Source organism: Miscanthus floridulus, chromosome 8 (genome assembly GCF_019320115.1).
Source record: "Miscanthus floridulus cultivar M001 chromosome 8, ASM1932011v1, whole genome shotgun sequence".
In the NCBI taxonomy this organism is placed as follows: Eukaryota; Viridiplantae; Streptophyta; class Magnoliopsida; order Poales; family Poaceae; genus Miscanthus; species Miscanthus floridulus.
Genome location: NC_089587.1, coordinates 194,634,651 through 194,655,965, shown reverse-complemented (window position 1 = coordinate 194,655,965; position 21,315 = coordinate 194,634,651). Strand labels below are relative to the sequence as shown.

Below are 21,315 nucleotides of genomic sequence, written 5' to 3'. Positions count from 1 at the left end.
AAGAATACAAGATATAATAGTCAATGTGAGTTTATGCTTTCTAAGTCATTTTTCAGCTTAAAGCATTCAACCAATATGTCAAAGAGATCAGAACGTTTCGTTTTTGTTAGTGTCATAGTAATCAGTAGTTTTCTGACATTAATTTTAGTACACAGTCACCATCCAATATGTCAACATGCATATTTAAGATCATCTTGCCTCTCCACCTCACATAACACAAAAAGGGGGAAATATATTACTATCGCTGATCTGATTTTATTTTCAAATATTTGTTTCTGCAAAAAAAATCAGAAATACCTTGTCTGCATATTTATCCACCAATGAAGGTAGATCAGATTTAGGTCTCCATCCTCCAAACAAAGATCCCTTCAGTGTTCTTCCGGATAGAAGAAATGCATAATGAGCAGACACTTCTGGCTTTGTTTTTGGTACACCAAGAGTTACAGTTACTCCCCAGCCCTAGCAAGTGGGAAAATGCAAATGAATAGAAGGGAACGGGATATGTGAAATATGTCTGTATGAAAAGGAAAGGCAAGACAAGAAATTACATCAGAACAAGATTGAAGTGCAGTGGATACTACTCCAGTATCACCCACACATTCAAAAGAGTAATCCACCCCTCCATCAGTAATCCTTTTGATTACCTGCAAGCATGAAAAAAATTCTACTTACATGCACTTAGTCCGAACGATAATGCACTGTCTTTTGTTTATTTCCCCAACTAAGTTGTCAGCTCATACTGTCGGGTATCGATATTAGGGATACCCAAAGCAAGGGAGTTAGCGCCCACGTTGACTTCCTTGGACATAGCAAGACGTATTAACATGTCTCGCCCGACCCCTTGGGTCCGGGCTCCGTCTCGTCCGACCCCAAGGACGCAGTTTTCGTCTCGCTCAACCCCGAGGCTACGGGGGTCTCGCCCAAGACCGCGGGCTCCGTCTCGTCTGACCCCAAGGACGCAGTTTCCATCTCGCCCGACCCCGAGGCCGCGGGGTCTCGCCCATGAAAGCTCTAGTTTGGTTTTGGTGACCTAATGAAACCCTAAGTGCTAACCTAGTTCATCTAAGTGATCATGAGATAGGCAGCATTATTCCAAGTGGTGAAGCAACGGTGAAGATCATAATGATGGTGATGCCATGGTGATGATCAAGTGCTTGGACTTTGAAAAGGAGAAAGAGAAAAACAAAAAGCTCAAGGCAAAGGTGAAATTGATAGGAGCTTTTCGGTTTAGTGATCGAGACACTTAGCGAGTGTGATCACATTTAGGATCGATAGCTGTACTATTAAGAGGGGTGAAACTCATATTGAAATGCGGTTATCAAAGTGCCACTAGTTGTTCTAACTCATTGCATATGCATTTAGGATCTAGTGGAGTGCTAACACTCTTGAAAACATTTGTGAAAATATGCTAACACATGTGCACAAGGTGATACACTTGGTGGTTGACACATTTGAATAAGGGCAAAGAAGATAGAGTTGAAAAGGAGTTGAATGCGCTGGTCACGGGGTGACCAGATGCGTCCGACATGCGTACCGGATGCGTCCGATACTGTCTCAGGCGGTAGTGTTCCTGACGTGACCGGACGCGTTCGATATCGATACCGGACATTCTAGCCAGGCGTGGGCAGAGTTGCCGAGGTGACCAAACTCTGTCTCAGTGAAGCGATCGGACGCTGACGAGTTACTGTTTAGCGTCAGGTCAAAGTGATATAGCCCAAAGCAGGATTGCCGAGAGCGACCGGACGCGTCCGGTCGCCTGGTGTGAACCAGCAACTCTCGGGTTTTCAGGGAATAATTGATCGGACGCTGGGAGCGTCTAGTCCGGTGTGATCGGACGCATCCGGTCGACCCAGAGCGGCTCTGGGAGCTCTCTGGACTCGACCGGACGCTGCGTCTCCTGCGTTCGGTCATTTTCTAATAGCGCGTCTGATCACGTAGTATTACTGTGCGCAGAGATAGCCGTTGGACGCGAATGGCTAAACAATTTGAAAGGGACACGTGGCGGTCAGGCTACGACCGGACGCAGCAACAGGACGCGTCCGGTCACCACACCGGGCGCGTCTGGTGCACACGACCTGCGCGTCCGGTCGTCCCGCAGTCAGCCCAATAATTAAGCCAACGGCTCTATTGTTTGGGGGTGTCAATAAATATCGTTTGGCTGGCTCAAGCTCACTCTCTGGGCCATTTGCATTAACATAGCAACCTTGTGAGCTTAGCCAAAGACCTCCCACTCATCTTCATCATTGACTCATCATCTTTGTGAGATTGGGAGAGAATCCAAGTGCATTGTTTGAGTGATTGCATCTAGAGGCACTTGGTGTTCGTGTTTTGCTGCGGGATTCGCTTGTTACTCTTAGTGGTTGCTGCCACCTAGATGGCTTGGAGTAGCAAGGATCGTCGAGTGGAGATTGGTGATTGTCTCTGGCTCTGCTCGTGGTGATTATGAGGGGTTCTTGACCTTTTTCCGGCGGAGAGCCAAAAGGTACTCTATTAAATTGATCGTGGCTTGTGTGATCCTCATCTTTTATTGGTTGTGCGGCACCCTATTGAGGGTTTGTCGTGTGATGCCAATTAGCGCATGAACCTCCAAATCAGTGAATCACCACAACGAGGACTAGCTTGCCGACAAGCAAGTGAACCCTGGTAAAAAATCATTATGTTATCATTTGATTCCGAGGTGATTGGTCTTCATTGGTATTTATTCTTGTGATTGATTAGTTCATTCCTCGACTCAGCGGTATAACCATCTTGCTCTCTCTCTTTACATTACCGCAAACTAGTTGTCAAGCTCTTTAGTGCAACTAGTCGTGAGAGCTTGTTAGTTTGGTTAGTGTGGCTCTTTAGTTAGCCTTTGAGAGCACAATAACTTAGTGTAGTGACATAGCCATTGTGTGGATAGAGACTATAGAAACTAGAATTGTGGTAGGTAGCCTGCAATTTTAGTAGGCTAGCGCAACACTTGCTTCGTCCCATAATTGTCTAACTGGTTTGCTAAGAGTTGTTGTAGAAATTTTTAATAGGCTATTCACCCCCCCCTCTATCCATTAGGACCTTTCAGCCTAAGGCCGTGGGCTCTGTCTCACCCAACCCCAAGGATGCAGTTTTTGTCTCGCCCGACCCCGAGCCGCGGGGGTTAGGCCTGAGGTCACAGGCTTCGTCTCGCCCGACCCTTGGGTGCGTGCTCTATCTCGTCCGACCCCTAAGGGTCGTGGGCTCCGTATCGCCTGACCTCGAAGGGTCACGGGCACCGTCTCGCCCGACGGGGACCCATGTCGCCACCAACCACTCTAGGTCCAGGCGTATGGGCCTAGGTCAAAACTCTGACACCAGGGAAAAAGACGGGCATGACTCGATGTAACCCGAGGCTAGGACGGGCCATACCTGAGGATTCACATCAAGAACAACATCAGATGTACCGATGCTATTCTGTCTAACCCTCGTACAAACATTGATAGGCGCATCAGTTCACCACAACATCCACCGGGACGGGATGGAACACCATGACCAGCAGATGATGCCTGCGCATGGCGCTAGTGACGGACAGGGCCATGATGTGGAGCCATCCCTGTTGACATCTATAGGATCGGTGGGACCCGCATGAAGGAGAAGAAGGACCCAGCGATCCTAGAAGCCTTCCTCTCTCTGGTTCTTCTCCATTTCCTTTGTTGTAACCCACGCTTTCCCTTGGCCTATAAAAGGGAAAGCAGGGCTCCCCATGAATGGGATCAAGCCAGATCCGCACAAAAGCACGACACGAGCAGACAACTGAGCAGCGATCGAGCTCTCAGCACCCGTTCACTCCTTTCACCAGAGACTTGGGATCCTTTCCCTATCTCGCCTGTTTGTAACCCGTACTACAAACTTTGAGTGCTAGTAACACGAGCAACAGCGACGAACTGGACGTAGGGACTTTCTGCCTGAACAAATATAAACCTCGTGTCCTCTAAGCACACCATCCGAGCCAGACATGCAAATACAAATTTACTCATCAGTGCTCTAAAAACATCAACAGTTGGCGCGCCAGGTAGGGGCTTTTTGTACGTCTCGATGTCCACATCAGGCCTCGGATGGCTAGTGATGGCTTCAGCTGGGTCCCGGGTGCACACGTGCACTTCGAAAACCTAGACTTCATCATCACGACAGAGGGAGAGTTGATGCAGGCTCTCGTCACCGTCCAACCTCTCCACTCCATCGGCCTCGATGCGATCGTTGAGGCGCTCGAGGAGCTACGGCTGCACACACCGGAGGCCCGCGCCCCCAGGAGCGACCAGCTCCTCGGCTTTGATTACGGGAGGCTAGAGCACCAGCTCGGTGCCTTCCTGGGACCTCGACTGTCCAGGGAGGACCTAGGCCGCCTCACCTTCTCCTTCACCAATGTCATAATGCAGCTGGCCAAGGAAGAGCCACTCTCCCTAGAATACCTCATCCGAAGCGCCCCGACAGCGCTCCCATCTGGTCTCCACAACGCCGCAGAGACCATTGGCCACCTTGTGGCACAACGCATGCCTCCATCCCCCGCAAATGACGAGTTCACGAGGATGACCGAATATATCATGGAATTTTTCCATGACCTCCTCGTGGGAGAATAAGGGTCGCCCTTTGACTCTAACTCCAGCAGGGGGAGCCATCACCCTTCTCGTTAATGTTTCATGGTAGGTACCCCCAAGGGATACATCAAAAACATCCATGAGGGAGAGGCTATCCCAATGAACGACCTCAACGACGAGGTCGAGGGGGATGTAGAGGCCCCACCTTGCCTGTGGGTAGAGCAGCTGAAGGCCTAGCACCAAGAGATCGAGGAAGCATGGCTCTAGCTCGAGGAGGAATGCGCGAAGCTCGAGCAAGAGATCGAGTGCCACAGAGATGGTGGGTGTGCGCGCGCCATGTCCTACGACATGGACCAAAGGATCATCAAGGATGACGAAGCCCTCCCATACTTCACCCGAGCAAGCCAGAACATCGCTGTTGTGGTGGCCTTGCTCCGGAGGCTTTTAAGACCTATGACGTATGTGGATCGTTAGGCCCATTACAAGATTCGCATGCTACTCGAGCGTGCAGCAGGACAAGAGCTCGTTGTCCCGACAATGCGAGCTTGACACCAGCCAGCATGCGCCATCAGACCGACCCGATAAGGACGTGTTGGTCCAATAGGTGCAGCTTGGCGGCAGGCCACGCACTGCGGTCTCAGTGCATGAACGTCTCGGCCTCCTCCATGACACGCGTGGCACCCTCGACGCCCATAGGCGTACCCATGGAGATGAGAGGGAGGAGGCTAGCCACGGCTACCACCCTCATCGTGGCGGATGCTACGACAGCGGCGAGGACTGAAGCCGGAGCCCCGACTTACCGGGACCTCAGGCCTTTGGCCGACACATCCTCAATACCGTCTTCCCACTGCGTTACCGACCACCGATCAATATCCTGAAATACTTTAGGAAAATGAACCCCGGACTGTGGCTCGAGGATTATCGGCTTGCTTGCCAAGCCGGTGGAGCAGATAATGACAATTTCATTATCTGCAACCTTCCATTGTTCCTAGCCGATTTGACGTGAACATGGTTAGAACATATTCCGCCCAAACGAATCCAAAGTTGGGCGGACCTAAAAGAGATCTTCGTGGGAAAGTTTCAGGGCACATACGCACGTCCTGTGAACCCATGGGATCTCAAAAATTATCGACAAAAATCTAGGGAAACTCTTCGTGGTTACATCCGGCGCTTCTCTCGGCAGTGCAACAAGCTGCCCAACGTCGCCGATGCTGATGTCATAGAAGCTTTCCTATCTGGGACCATCTATGAGTCTTTGGTTCACAAGCTGGTACGTAAGGGCCCACGAACCACCAAGGAGCTCCTCGACATCGCCACCAGCCATGCCTCGGGAGAGGAGGTGGTCGGGGCGATTTTTGACCGCCTTAAAGGCAAGGCTAAGCGGGATAAGGATGCTAGCGAAGGCACCTCCAACTGTCCCAGCAAGAAGAAGAACAAGCAGCGGCGCGAGGGCTCACTCATGGCCGCCGCCGACTATAAGGGGTGTCGGAAGCCCACCTAGGGTACCCCAGTCCACTTCGAGAAGCTGCTCGAAGGGCCATGCCCGAACCATGCCTTCCCCATCAAGCACCTATACAAGGATTGCGTCCTCATGAAGCGATTCTTGTCTGGAGGCTCCAACAAGGGGGAGCATAGGAAGGAGCCTAAGTCGACCCCAGATGACGCCGAGGGGAAGGACAGCGGCTTTCCGACACTGTATGGCTACCTCATGATCTTCTTAGGGTTGGCGGCCTATGACTCCAAGCGCCGCCAGAAGCTTGCGCGCCACGAGGTCTATACGGCCGAGTCGGCTGCGCCTACTTTCCTCCGATGGTCGGAGTCCGCCATAACCTTTGATCAGACCAACCACCCAGAAAGCATCCCATAGCTAGGAAGATATCTGCTCATGGTCAACCCAATCATCGGCACGAAGAGGCTCACCAAGGTGTTGATGGATGGAGGCAGCGGCCTCAACATCATGTACGCTGAGACGCTCGACACCATGGGCATCGACCGAGTGCGCATCCGGCTGACCGGGGTGCCTTTCCACGACATCGTGCTAGGAAAGCAGGTCATGTCACTTGGGCAGATCGATATGCCCTTCACCTTCAGAGATCCGACCAATTATAGGATAGAGACCCTTACCTTTGAGGTGGTCGGGTTCCACGGAACCTACCACGCTATTGTGGGACGTCCATGCTACACAAAGTTCATGGCCGTCCCCAACTACACCTATCTAAAGTTGAAGATGCCAGGTCCATGCGGGGTCATCATGATCGGCACCTCCTTCTAGCGCACCTACGAGTGCGAGGTCGAGTGCTACGAACACGCCATGGCAATTGTCGCCTCCAGAGAGCTTGCGGCCATCAGGGAGAAGGTCGTCGAAAAAGCACCCGACCCCAAGCGGTCGACCGAGTCTTTCGAGTCTATAGAGGGTGCCAAGGAGGTCCTCATAGACCCCAGTGGCTCCAAAGTCAAAGTGGTGCACATTAGCGCCATGCTTTCCTCCGGATAGGAAAGCGCGCTTGTCGACTTCCTCTGCACCAACAGAGACATCTTTGCGTGGAGACCCTCAGACATGCTAGGCATTCCGAGAGAAGTCATTGAGCATGCCTTGAAGATTAGGCCAGGCTCCAAGCTAGTGAAGCAGCGCCTGTGTCGCTTCGATGAGGAGAAACATAGGGCCATCAGCGAGGAGATTGCAAAGCTTTTGGCGGTCGGGTTCATCAAAGAAGTATACCACCCCAAGTAGTTAGCCAATCGCGTTCTTATACGAAAAAATGGGAAATGAAGAATGTGTGTTGACTACACGGGTCTCAACAAAGCGTGTCCAAAGGATCCGTTTCCTTTGTCATGCATAGACCAAGTAGTTGACTCGACCTTAGGGTGCAAAACCCTTTGCTTCCTTGATGCGTACTCTAGATACCATCAAATCGTGATGAAAGAGTCCGACTAGCTCACGACGTCTTTCATCACCTCGTTTGGATCATTCTGCTATGTCACAATGTCATTTGGCCTGAAGAATGTGGGAGCTACGTACCAACGCTGTATGCCCAAGTGTTTCAGGGATCTCATCGGGTGGACCGTTGAGGCCTACATGGATGACATCGTGGTCAAATCCAAACGGGCTGACTAGGTCGTAGTCGACCTAGAGCAGACCTTCGCAAAACTCCAAGCAAACAGCATTCAACTCAACCCCGAGAAGTGCGTTTTCAGAGTCCCAAGGAGTATGTTGTTAGGTTTTATTGTCTCTGAGCATGGCATCGAGGCCAACCTAGATAAGATCTCGGCCATCACAAGGATGGGCCTGATTTAGAACATAAAGGGGTACAGCTAGTTACAAGGTGCCTCGCCACGCTCAGTCGCTTTATCTCACGCCTCAGCGAACGAGGTCTCCCCCTCTATTGACTTCTGAAGAAGGTCGATCGTTTCGAATGGATGCCCGAGGCCCAGGAGGCGCTTGACAAGGTCAAGCAGCTCCTGACAAAGGCCCCGATCCTGGTCTCCTGACCGACAGGGAACCGCTTCTACTCTATATTGCGACCACCACGCAAGTGTTCAGTGATGCCCTAGTGGTAGAGCGAGAAGAAGAGGGACACGTCCTCAAAGTGCAGTGTCCCATGTACTTCATTAGCGAGGTCTTGTCTGATTCCAAGACCCGCTACCCCAAAATTCAGAAGCTCCTGTATGTCATCCTCATCGCTAAGAGGAAGTTGCGTCACTACTTCGAGTCACATCTAGTGACGGTCGTGACATCCTTCCCTCTCGACGAGGTCATCCAAAACAGGGATGCCACAGGAAGAATCACCAAGTGGACAATCGAGCTGATGGGTCAAGGCATTTCATATGCCCCCGGACGACTATCTAGTCCCAAGTGCTGGCTAATTTCATTACAGAATGAACTAAGATCCAAATGCCATCAGTAGCCATCGACCAAGAGTACTGGACGATGTACTTCGATGGATCGCTGATGAAGAAAGGCGCTGGTGTGGGGCTGGTCTTTGTTTCGCTCCTTGGGGTACACATGAGGTACATGGTTTGCATCCATTTCCCCTCCTCCAACAATGTGGCCGAATATGAGGCACTCATCAATGGCCTATGCATCGCCATCAAGTTGGGTATCCGATTGCATGACGTCCATGGTAACTCCTAGCTGGTCATCGACCAAGTCATGAAGGAATCAAGCTGCCACAATGCCAAGATGGCCGCGTATTGCCGAGAAGTCTGCCAACTGGAGGACAAGTTCGATGGTCTTGAGCTCAATCACATCTCAAGGCGTCTCAACGAGGCGGGCAATGCGCTGGCAAAAATGGCATCCGGCCGAGAGCCGATGCCGATGGGTGTCTTCGCCAGCGATTAGTACAAGCCCTTGGTCCACTACGAGGAGCCAGAACAGACCGGTGATAGGCCCCCTGCCCTAGGCTTGGGGGCTGACCAGCCATCGACTCCATCCGACCCCAAAGTCATGGAGCTTGACGAGGATCTAGTGATAAAGCCTGACCCTCTGACCAACTGGAGGACGCCTTACCTCGACTACCTCTTCCATGAGGCACTGCCGATGGACAAAATGGAGGCTCGGTGGCTCGCGCATTGCGCCAAGTCATTTATCCTTATTGAGAGCGAGTGTCGATGTTTGACCACCGATAGCCTGCCACGGGGGTACCCGGGATAGTATGTTCGGGCTTTGGTGTATGCAGAACTCAATGGTTAACGTAAGAGACAGTCGATTTATACTAGTTTGGACCCTCGATCTTTGATCGAGTAATAGCCCTACATCCAGTTGGCGTTAGCCTTTGCATCGGATTGATTGTAAAGTGTTGTGTTGTACAATTGTTCTTCTCTAACTCTAGACTCCCTGATCTAAGGAGTCCTGCCCCCCTTTATATAGTCAGGAGGCCAGAGTCCTAGTCGGTTTACAATGAGGATTCCTAGTAGGATTACTAAATAATACTACTACTAAGATTACATGGGAAGAATTCTAGTTAGACTAGATCTTCTCTCTTCCTTGCGGGGTATCCTATGGGTCCCGCATCAACAAGCCCCCGAGCACTTCATGGTTGAGCTCTGGAAGCCTCATCTTGTTTCTTCAGGTCTTATCGAGTAGGAACAAGCATCGTCCGAGTGCTTTCTTGAGTGAAACCTTGTAGCGCTTCTTGGGATCTTCAAGTGGTGAGTGCTTTTTGAAGAAAAAGTACATCCATCTGGGTGTAGCCTCCGAGCCTCTTGCTATTTGGAACAAGGAGCTGGAGCATCTTGTCTTGAAATTGCTCTGATTCTTCGTTGAAGTTTTGTCAAAAAGAACTCGGGTATGGCTTGGTCTGGGTTCTTTTTATCGTAAGGTCTTGAAGTGGTCTGTCTTGAAGAAGTATTTTGGGTGATGTGCGCTTTTTTGAAGAAAAAGTGCACTCACTGAGTGTAGCCCCCGAGCCTCTTACTATTTGGAACAAAAAGTTGGGGGGTCTTGAATCTTATGTTTTTTGGAAGCTCCTGTTTTGAAGTAGTCTTCTGAGTGATGTGCGCTTTTTTAAAGAAAAAAGTGCACTCACTGAGTGTAGCCCTCGAGCCTCTTGCTATTTGGATAAAAAAGTTGGAGGGTCTTTAATCTGAGTTGTTCAAAAGAACAGTATACTTCTCCTTTTGCAGCCCCCGAGCATATATCCGGGTTGCTTTGTTATTTTGTTTTGGGTGTTAGCTTGTTAGCTAAAAGCATCTAGGCCCCTAGTTGGGTTTCGGTGATTAATGACAATATAAGATTACTATGACTAACGTGTATTTTGCAGAGGCAATTAAGTTAGGTCATGGTAATGGAGATCGATTGGGCAATCAAGGTTGTCATGCCCCTACGATGGAAATCGTTTCGGTTTTCAAAGGATGGACGACAAGGTTAAGGATGACTCATTCTAAGTGTCGATTGGAGTTGGAGTGACACTTAGAGTAGTTTAGGACTTTGTTTTTCCTTTGGCCGTACTATTAAGGGGGGTATGGATGGGTAGCTTGACCTAGTTGAGTCTAGTGAGTTAGGTGTGGTGCACACTTGTTAAAACTAGCTCTAGGTAGCTCCTATGAATGCCTAAGATCCTTTGGAGCAAACTTCATTCACATATGATCGAGAGTTGGAAGTGAATGGAGGGTCAAATGCTGACCGGATGCTGGCCCCGGTGCGACCGGACGTTGGCCGTAGGGTCTGGTCAGTTCATTTGATCAGCTGTCTGCGTTCAGTGCGACCGGACGCTGGAGAGGTCAAGTGACCGGACACTAAAAGGCAGCGTCCGGTCAACTCCAGTAAGGTTCTAGAGAAGGAAATCTGCGACCAGACACGTCCGGTCAGTACTGACCGGACCCTAAGGGTTCAGCGTCCGGTCAAGTCCAGTAAGGTTCCAGTAAGGGTTTTACGCGATCGGACGCATTCGGTCAGTGCTGACCGGATCCTGCCAGCGTCCGGTCAACTCATTGTTACTGGTTTACGGGTTGAACTGACTGGAGCATCCGGTCAACACGACCGGAGCATCCAGTCACCCCGTAGAAGCTCATAACGGTTCGTTTTTCAGGCTGCCTTATAAATAGAAGCTCCACTCGTGTGTGGAGTTACTTTTGCTCATTCCAACAGCTGAGAAACATGTTTGTGAGTGCCAAGAAGAGCAAGGTCCTAGTGAGGTGATTGAGATTTGAGAATCCAAGAGAGTAGCCTCATTAGTGAATCAAGAGTAGCCAAGTGTGCATCCATCTTCTCATTAGGCTTCGCGTGGTCAAGTGAGAGTTTGTGCTTGTTACTCTTGGTGATCACCATCACCTAGACGGCTTGGTGGTGATTGGGAGCTTGGTGATCACCCGGCGGAGCTTGTGGGTGACCCAACTCAAGTTGTGAGCGTCTTTGGATGATTCGCCACGACGGAGTGTCGAAGAATCAACCCGTAGAGAGCACTTGATCCTTGCACGGATCAAGGGGGAGCTACACCCTTGAGCGGGTGCTCCAACGAGGACTAGTGGGGAGTGGTGACTCTCCGATACCTCGGCAAAACATCGTCGTGTTCCTCTCTCTCTTTACTTTAGGCATTTACTTTGAGTATTTACTTTGTGCAATTCAATACTTGTCTTTACTTTCATAGAATTGCCATGCTAGAGTAAGTTTGGAACATAGGTTGCATGTCCTTTGTGCGTTAGTTTGATAGAAACACTTTTCTAGGCACAAGGGGTTAATTGGGCTATCCATAGAATTTGATTATTGCAAGAAAATTTAGAATTAGCCCAATTCACCCCCCCTCTTGGGCATCTTAATCCTTTCAATTGGTATCAGAGCCTCATGCTCACGTTTTTAAGCTTAACCGCTTAGAGCAAGATGTCTCACGGGGATGGACCTCCTCCTATCTTTGAGGGAGATGACTTTCCATATTGGAAAATCTACATGAAGGCGTACTTAGAAGCTCTAGACGTTGGTATTCTTAGAGCTGCCTCACAAGGCTTCCCAAAACCTCAGGATGCTACTAACCTACAAGGCGATGAGGTTAACTATGAAAAATGGAATGCAAAGGCTCGAAACACCATCTTTAGAGGCCTTTGCAAAGATGTGTTCAATCGTGTAAGGAACCACAAAGACGCCCATGCTCTATGGTCGGACGTTTGTGCACTCCATGAGGGAACCAAGAGTGAGCGTGAGGAACGCTATCATCTTGTGATTAAAAAGCTAAATTCATTTGAAATGTTTCCCAAAGAAAGTGCTAATGAGATGTATTCTCGTTTAAATGTTCTTGTAGAGGAAGTCAATGGGCTTGGACTTACTCAAATGTCACCATCCGACATTGTGAGAAAGATCTTGAGTGTCCTCCCCATTGACAAATATGGGCACATTGTGACCGTGCTACATCAAGGTGATCTTTCCGCCGCTACACTGACACAAATCTTGGGAAAGATCAATGCTCATGAGATATACATGCACATCATGCCATAAGATGGCTCATCCTCTACAAAGAAGAGAAAGAAGGACTTAGCATTCAAAGCTAGCCAAGATAAGGGCAAAGCAAGACTTGAGTATGAGAGCTCAAGTGATGAAGATGATGAAGAAAGTCTTGCTCTCATGGTGAAGAAGACCGCCAAGATGCTAAAGAAGCTAAACAAGAGTGGCATCAAGTTTGACGGCAAGAAGAAGAAGTTCTTCACTAGCTCAAGAAGAAAGCCAATCTACGAGATGGATTGCTACAATTGTGGCGAACTTGGTCATCTAGCTCATCAATGCACAAAGCCCAAGAAAGACAAGTTCAAGAACAAGAACAAGGGCAAGAAAGATGACTCAAGCAATGAAGATGAAGATGAGAAGAAAAAGAATAAGCCATACAAGAAGAGAGATGGCAAAAAGAGGGACTTCTACAAGAAGAAGAAGGGTGGAAAGGCCTACATTGTCGGTGATTGGCTCATGGACATTGATTCATCAAGTGGATCATCCGATGATGATAGTGACAATGAGAAGGTGGCCGCCATTGCTATTGATCTTGCATCTTCACCGCCACCATCACCATCATCCTCTACACACCTATGCCTTATGGCCAAGGGTGAACGCAAGGTAACTAAGAATGATGATAGTAGTGATGATGAGCAAGCTAGTGATGATGATAGCGATAGCGATGATGATGACTCACCTACATATGATGATCTTGTCAAAATACTAAGAAAATACACTAAGATCATTAGAAAGAGTAGAGCTACAAATGAAAAGCTTGATGCTAAAAATGATTCACTTTTAGCAAAATGTGACATATTGGAAAAGGCCAATGATGAGCTTAAAGAAACTAATGATGCTATATCATCCAAACTCAAGGAGCTCAAATCTTCTAAGAAAGAGCTTAAAGATAAACATGATAAACTTGAGTGGGTGCACAATGAGCTCATCACTAGCCACAATAAGCTAGAAGATGAATACACTACTCTTAAGATCAATTATGATACTCTTGTTATTGCTCAAGAATTTTTACCAAATGAGCCACATGATGCTACTAACCATGTTGTCAAGATTGATATAGCTACTTTATGCGATGATTTAATTGATGAAAGCATTGAGCATGGATCTAGTAGCAAAGGCAAGCAAGTGGTTGAGTGAAATGACTATGATGAGTATGTCAAGCTCAAGAGTGATAATAAGAAGCTCATGAAAGATCTTGAAGAGATGAAAAGCCACAACACCATTGTGCTAGAAACTCTTGATCATGACAAAGAGTTGATCCTTGAGAATGAGAAGCTCAAAGAAGAAAACAAGAAGCTCAAGGAAGAGAAGAACAATGATGTTCTCAAGGAAGAGAACAAGAAGCTCAAGATGGAGAAAGAACATCTCAAGGTGGGATTGAGCAAGTTTGCTAGAGGCAAGCATCTCCAAAGTGAGCTACTTATGAACACCATCATGAAGATGGATAGAAGTGTCATTGGATATGTAGCAAGTGTAGAGAAGAAGGCTCAAGCTCAACAACAACAATCAAAGCCAAAGCCAAAGCCAAAGAGATGTTTTGAGTGTGGACAAGAAGGCCACTTTGCTCATGAGTGTCAAACTCCACCGCCACAACCCTTGCCCAAGCATGCTAGACCCTTTGCTTTCAATGCTCACTACATGCTTAGAAAAGATTCTAGTGGAAAGATGAAAGTCATGTTCTTAGGACCCCCCCAACAAGAGTAGACCTAAGAAGATTTGTGTGGCTAAGTCACTTGTTGAGAAGGTGAAGGGCCCTCAACAAGTTTGGATTCCTAAAGTTTGAATCTCATGTGTGTAGGTGAACTACAAGACCGGTGGAAGTCATTGGGTTATTGATAGTGGTTGCACTCAACATATGACCGGTGATCCTCGTATGTTCACCTCACTAGATGAAGAGGTAGATGGGCAAGAGAAAATAACATTTGGAGATAACTCAAAGGGCAAGGTTAAAGGATTGGGCAAAGTGGCAATATCAAATGATCATTCCATCTCAAATGTGCTATATGTTGCTTCATTAAGCTTCAACTTGCTATCCGTTGGACAATTGTGTGATCTTGGCTTCCAATACTTGTTCACCGAGAAGGAGGTTGTTGTATCCAAGGTAAATGACAATCAAGTGATATTCAATGGATTTAGATACAACAACTTATATCTAGTTGACTTTACCTTCAAAGATGCAAATTTGAAGACTTGCCTATTCACCAAAACAACACTTAGGTGGCTATGGCATAGAAGACTTGCTCATGTTGGGATGAGCTCACTCAAGAAGCTTATGAAGAATGATTTGGTGAGAGGGTTGAAGGATGTGAAGTTTGAAAAGGACAAGCATTGTAGTGCATGTCAAGCCAGCAAGCAAGTTGCAAATACTCATCCAACCAAAGCTTTCATGTCAACCACAAGAGTGCTAGAGCTCCTACACATGGATTTATTTGGACCAACAATATACAAGAGTTTGGGAGGGAATCTCTATTGTCTTGTGATTGTGGATGACTATTTAAGATATACATGGGTGTTCTTCCTTCATGACAAATCCGAAGTTGCATCTTGCTTCAAGAAGTTTGCCAAGAGAGCTCAAAATGAATTTGAAGTAAAGCTCAAGAAGATTAGAAGTGACAATGGCAAAGAATTTGACAACACAAACATTGAAACCTATTGTGATGAAGTTGGAATCAAACATGAAGTCTCCGCAACTTATACTCCTCAACAAAATGGTGTAGTTGAGAGAAAGAACCGGACTTTGATCACTCTTGCAAGGATAATGCTAGATGAGTACAACACCCCCAAAGCTCTATGGGCGGAAGCAATCAACACCGCATGCTATGCATCAAACTGCCTATTTCTTCAAAAGTTCCTTAGCAAGACACCTTATGAGTTGCTCAATGGGAAGAAGCCGGACGTCTCCTTTAGGGTGTTTGGTTGCAAATGCTACATCTACAAGAAGCGGCAACACCTAGGGAAGTTCTAAAGATGTTGTGATATTGGTTTTCTTATTGGTTACTCATCGAAGTCCAAAGCATATAGAGTATTTAATCATGCCACCGGCTTGGTTGAAGAAACATATGATGTGGAATTTGATGAATCTAACGGCTCCCAAGGAGCACAAGGAGATGAACCATTGAGGGAGGCCATGAAGAATATTCTGGTGAGAGACATCAAGCCAAAAGATGATGAAGATGATGTACAAGTCATTAACCAACCTTCTTCATCAAGTGTACCACAAGATGGTGAAAAAGATGGGAGAGTAGAAAATGAAGATACTCATATCTCCCATGAGCAAATGGTGGTACAAGCACAAGATGTTGATGCTCCACAACCTCCTTCCCAAGTGGTCAATAGAAGAAATACACCTCTCCTACAAGATCATCCACAAGATCTCATCATAGGGAGTCCATCAAAGGGAGTAATGACTCGATCTCAAAAACTTACTTCATTTATTGCTCATCACTCTTTTGTCTCTTGCTATGAGCCTACCAAGGTAGAAGAAGCTCTAAAAGATCCGGATTGGATCAATGCCATGCATGAAGAGTTGAACAACTTCACTCGCAATGAAGTTTGGACTCTTGAAGAGCGACCAAAAGGTGCAAGAGTCATTGGAACGAAGTGGGTGTTCAAGCAAGATGATCAAGGTGTTGTTGTGAGGAACAAGGCAAGACTAGTTGCAAAGGGGTTCTCTCAAGTTGAAGGTTTGGATTTTGGAGAGACCTTTGCACCGGTTGCAAGATTAGAAGCCATCCGTATCCTTCTTGCATATGCATCACATTATGAAATGAAACTATATCAAATGGATGTGAAAAGTGCATTTTTAAATGGCTTTATTAATGAACTAGTCTATGTTGATCAATCTCCCAGGTTTGAAGACCCTAGATATCCTAATCATGTTTATAGGTTGTCCAAGGCACTATATGGGCTTAAGCAAGCCCCAAGAGCTTGGTATGAGCGCCTTTGGAACTTCCTCATTGAGAAGGGCTTCACCATTGAGAAGGTCGACACCACACTATTCACCAAGAAGCTTGATGGGCATATCTTCATTTGTCAAGTATATGTTGATGATATCATCTTTGGATCATCAAATGAAGACTCATGCAAAGAATTTGGTGAATTGATGTCGAAGGAGTTTGAGATGTCCATGATTGGTGAGCTTACATTCTTTCTTGGTTTTCAAGTCAAGCAAATGAAAGAAGGCATCTTCATCTCTCAAGAGAAATACACAAAAGATCTTCTCAAGAGATTCAAGATGGATGAATGTAAGCCAATCAAGACACCAATGCCTACCAATGGACATCTCGACCTAGATGAGGGAGGTAACCCGGTTGATCAAACTCTCTACCGTTCTATGATTGGTAGCTTGTTATATTTAACCGCGTCTAGGCCCGACATCATGTTTAGTGTGTGTATGTGTGCTAGATTTCAAGCTAGTCCTAAGGAAACACATTTAATTGCCGTAAAAAGAATCCTTAGGTATCTTAAGCACACACCAAGCATTGGCCTTTGGTATCCCAAAGGAGCTATATTTGAATTAATTGGCTATTCTGATTCGGATTACGCCGGATGCAAAGTTGATAGAAAAAGCACAACCGGAGGGTGCCATTTGCTTGGTAGATCACTTGTGTCTTGGTCCTCCAAGAAACAAAATAGTGTGGCTTTGTCTACCGCCGAAGCAGAATACATTGCCGCGGGTGCTTGTTGTGCACAAATTTTATACATGAAACAAACTTTGCTAGACTATGATGTAGTTCTAGAAAAAGTACCTCTTTTATGCGACAATGAAAGTGCGGTAAAACTTGCAAATAATCTGGTTCAACACTCTCGCACCAAGCACATAGATATCCGCCATCACTTTCTAAGAGATCATGTTGCTAAAAATAATATGTCACTAGAAGGTGTACTAACCGAAGATCAATTAGCGGATATTTTCACTAAACTGCTAGATGAGGCTACATTTTGTAGATTGCGGAATGAGCTCAATGTACTTGACTTTAGCAACTTCACTAAAAATTGAGCTTGTGTTGTCCCTTGCATTCATTGTAATATACAACATGTTTAATGTTTGGCAATGCATATAGGGCTTGTCTAACATGGTTAAGATAACCACCGAAAAGCGTGTGAAGAAGCTTAACCTTGGATCAAACTTGACAAGCAACTAGATTTACTTACAAGTATTGCATATGCATGAATGTTGTTTTGTCGTTTTGTTCCATTTGCCCTCTTATTGCCTATTTTTAAAAAGAATTATAGCCTAAGGCAAAATATTTTGAAAAATATGAGGGTTTGAGAGAGGTCACTCACATCAGTCCCAATTGGTGTTTATTTGGATCTTATTCGAGTTGGGACTTGATTGGGAACAGGCAGCGCGAAGGTACTTTGAAGATCTGCTGGAAAAAGTGCATCGGACGCTGCACCAGACGCTGTTGTTCAGCGTCCGGTCAGTTCACAGGAGGTGAACTGCTGCTGAAGGAGTGACCGGACGCTGCGTTTATGCATCCGGTCAGGAAGGGATCCAGCGTCTGGTCGATTAAAGGAAGAATAGGCTGTACTGACCGGACCCTGCCTGCGTCTGGTCATGGACCACCGGATGTGTCCGGTCCTGATTCCAGAGGAATTGGACCTCTCTGGAATCGACCGGACGCTGGGTGGTAGTGTCTGGTCACTACCACCGGAGCGTCCGGTCAGTGGATCTCATGCAGCTTTAGGACTCTTTTTCGTTTCTTTTCCTATCATGTTAGGGGTCCTCATTTAACCACGGCCATCGCGTTTTTTAGGCCTAACCCTAATCGCCATAAGCCGCCACCTCTGGCTCTCCCACGCCCAAGCCACCGCGCCACCGCATTCGAGCAACTTGCGCCAGCCACGCACGCCACCGCGCCTCCCCTGCCTGTGCTCGCCCCTGCCTCTCTCGCCACTGTGCCACCGCAGAAGAGCCCGCTACCGAGCCTCTCCGTGCGTCCAAGCCGCGCATGCCAGTGACCCCCTCACATGCTCACCGCGCACCCTCTGTGCCAACGCCACCATTGGCTCCCCAGGCACTGAGGGTCTCTCAAGGCCGTTGATCCAAGCCCTAACCCTTGCCTCCTCCATCGTTGGTAAGGCCCGACCTTTGATCCAAATTTGATTTGCCTGTGTGATAGATCAATTGCAATGCACTGATTTCCAATCACATTCAGGGCTTTCGATCTACCCTAGTCGGTTCCGAGGTTCCCCGCACAACGTCTTTTCTTTTCTCCAGATCGCTGATCGTCAGGTAGCTTGCCCATCGTCTCAATTTCACACCTACATTGCTTGCTTCCTAGGTCTTTTGCATCTATTAGACATATTGTATTTATTTGTATATCCATCTATTCTGTCATGCAGCGAGTTGGTGTCGTTGAGGTTCTCGTGGTAGTTGGCAGTCAACTCAGAGCCAAGCTCGCGAGTAAGGATCGAGGCCAAGCCTCAGGAGTGTCAGTTTGACAGTTGATCTTCATCAGCGATAGTTCATCCTCTTGTCAGATCAGATGGCTCACACCAAGAATGTTGGTGGTGGTCCAGGAGATGACGATCGGAGGCCCCCGCCTCGCCAGCCTACAGGATCGAAAGGCAAGGCAATGAAGCAGGTGACATCCAAGAAGCGCAAGTACTCCGATGCAGAGATAGCAAGAGTAGCAGCTATTGCAGAGGCCACAGAGCGTGCGGAGAGAGGAGGCGCTCGCAGTGGTGTTGTCATAGTAGATCCACAGCTCACACCAGCACAGAGGGCAGCAGTTGAGGAGGCTAAGCGTCATCATGGTGGTCCACCTAGGACTGTCATGATGGCAGGACGTTGACTGGCTATTGAGGAGGCTCGACCTCAGGGGGAGTCCCAGCAGGAGGCACAGTAGCAGCCCCCACCAGTAGAGCCTCACCCAGCTCAGGAGACTTAGGAGGGTTAGCAGGCCGAGGAGACCGAGCCGGCACCCCAGCTACGCTGCTTTGGTCGTACCAGTGCTACAGTTCCACCAAGGCTAGCTACACAGCGTAGGGGTTCACGCCCACCGCCTAGACCATAGGGTCCGCCTCCAGTGGTACACCTTGACTTGAGGGCTGCCACAGCCAGATAGGTTCGCCAGTTGAGATTTGTTGAGTTCGATGTGTGGTTCCCTCTGAGGAGGGATGAGAGAGCAGCTGAGGGTTTCTACACACCGCTCCAGGAGGACTTCTACAACGCATATCTAAATAGTGGGGCAGTGTTTAGATCTCAGAGAGTCTGCAGTTTAGAGTCTATTATGGCAGCAGCTAGAGAGCACATCCACCCCTACTTGTCATATTTGCCGGGACTCATAGATCTAATTGGCTAGACAGGAGTATATGTACTATCTTGGGTCCGGCAGTTTTATGCTTCACTCTACGTTGATCCGCATCACAACTTCATTCACTTTGCATTCAACGGCAGAGATTACAGGGTGATGAGTTTCAGGGCCCGGGAGATACTGAGGCTATAGGATCAGCCTATCAAGTTGCATGAGGTATGTTATGGACAGCAGGAGCCTCCTAGGCGTCCTCATGGAGGGTTGGTGCTCCCTACAGATCTGGTGCGACATTGTTTCAAGGAGCCCTTTGGTGAGGGGTCGAGCATGAACCCCAGTGACCTGACTCCTATAGCATGAGTGTTAGAGGCCATTATCTGGAGGACACTGCTTCTCAGGTTGGGATACAGGGAGGGTCTGACTCGCCTACATCTCTAGCTCCTTAATGCCCTAATGCAGCAGACCGTGTTCGACATTTGGGACCTCCTTCTATTAGAGATGGAGGATACTATTGTTGAGGGCTTCAAGGGTCACCGATAGCTTCCTTATGCACATTAGGTCACATTCTTGATGCTACAGTGTGTGCACGTCAGGACCCCTGAGTTGGTTGCAGAGTACAGGGCTACCACCACAGAGTTTCCCGCATATAACATGGCATAGAGGATCAGGCACAGCACTCCATAGGCACTAGCTCGTCCTAGTCGTCGTCTAGATATTCTAGAGTCAGCAGCTTAGCAGGATGAGATTATTAGAGGCATTGCCGCCATAGAGGAGGAGCAGCTTGAGGCACAGCAGGGGATGACCGAGTCCAGTGATAGCTCGGATGATGACTATCTGTCGATTCCTCAGATGCCTCCATGCAGACATGATGCAGAGGCTGGCAGTTCCAGCTCAGCCCCACCAGCACCATAGATGGACCCCACATTGATTGCCATTCTTGAGCGAATGCAGCAGGATCAAGCACGACAGGCACAGGAGACCGCTGCCAACTTCGCATAGTTCCAGGCTTGTCAGGATGAGTTCTAGAGGCAGCAGCAGCTTCTTCAACAGCAGCAGTAGCAGATGCATCAGCAGCGGATACTCATGCAGTAGTAGCTTATGGGCTTTATGTAGCATGTAGTGATAGCACTTGGGGCCCCACTACCACAGCCTTCGCCCCAGCTTGCTCAGCCTGCCTCCACCATGATGACTCCAGCTATACAGCCCAGCAGGCTTCAGAGTCAGGGACAGCCTCTAGCTCAGTTTGCTTCACCTACAGTTCATGTGTCCCTGTGGTTGTCCTCACCGGTGGTTGCCCCACAGTTCACTCCATATCACACGGGCTTCTCACCAGAGCAGTCACCCTCGCTTTTTGTGCTTGACACGTCAGTCTCCAAGAGTCTTGGAGCATCCTTCAGCAAGTTGACCGGCATGCCTACACCACCTCATATGCATACTGCCGGTCCTTCTACAGCAGCTCCTATCACAGTGACTACTCAGAGGCTCCCCTCGTCTGTCACCTCGTCAGATCCTACGACAGACGTTCTAGCAGCTTCACAGGTAGCACCAGCCCCAGCTCAGACCCAGACCGCTTCAGCGA

At 48.1% G+C, this 21,315-nt stretch overlaps 1 pseudogene; it reads right to left on the bottom strand.

Moving 5' to 3' along the window:
* The window catches only part of LOC136474430 (alcohol dehydrogenase-like 6), a 45,406-nt pseudogene that overhangs the window by 369 nt on the left and 23,722 nt on the right, over positions 1-21,315 (bottom strand).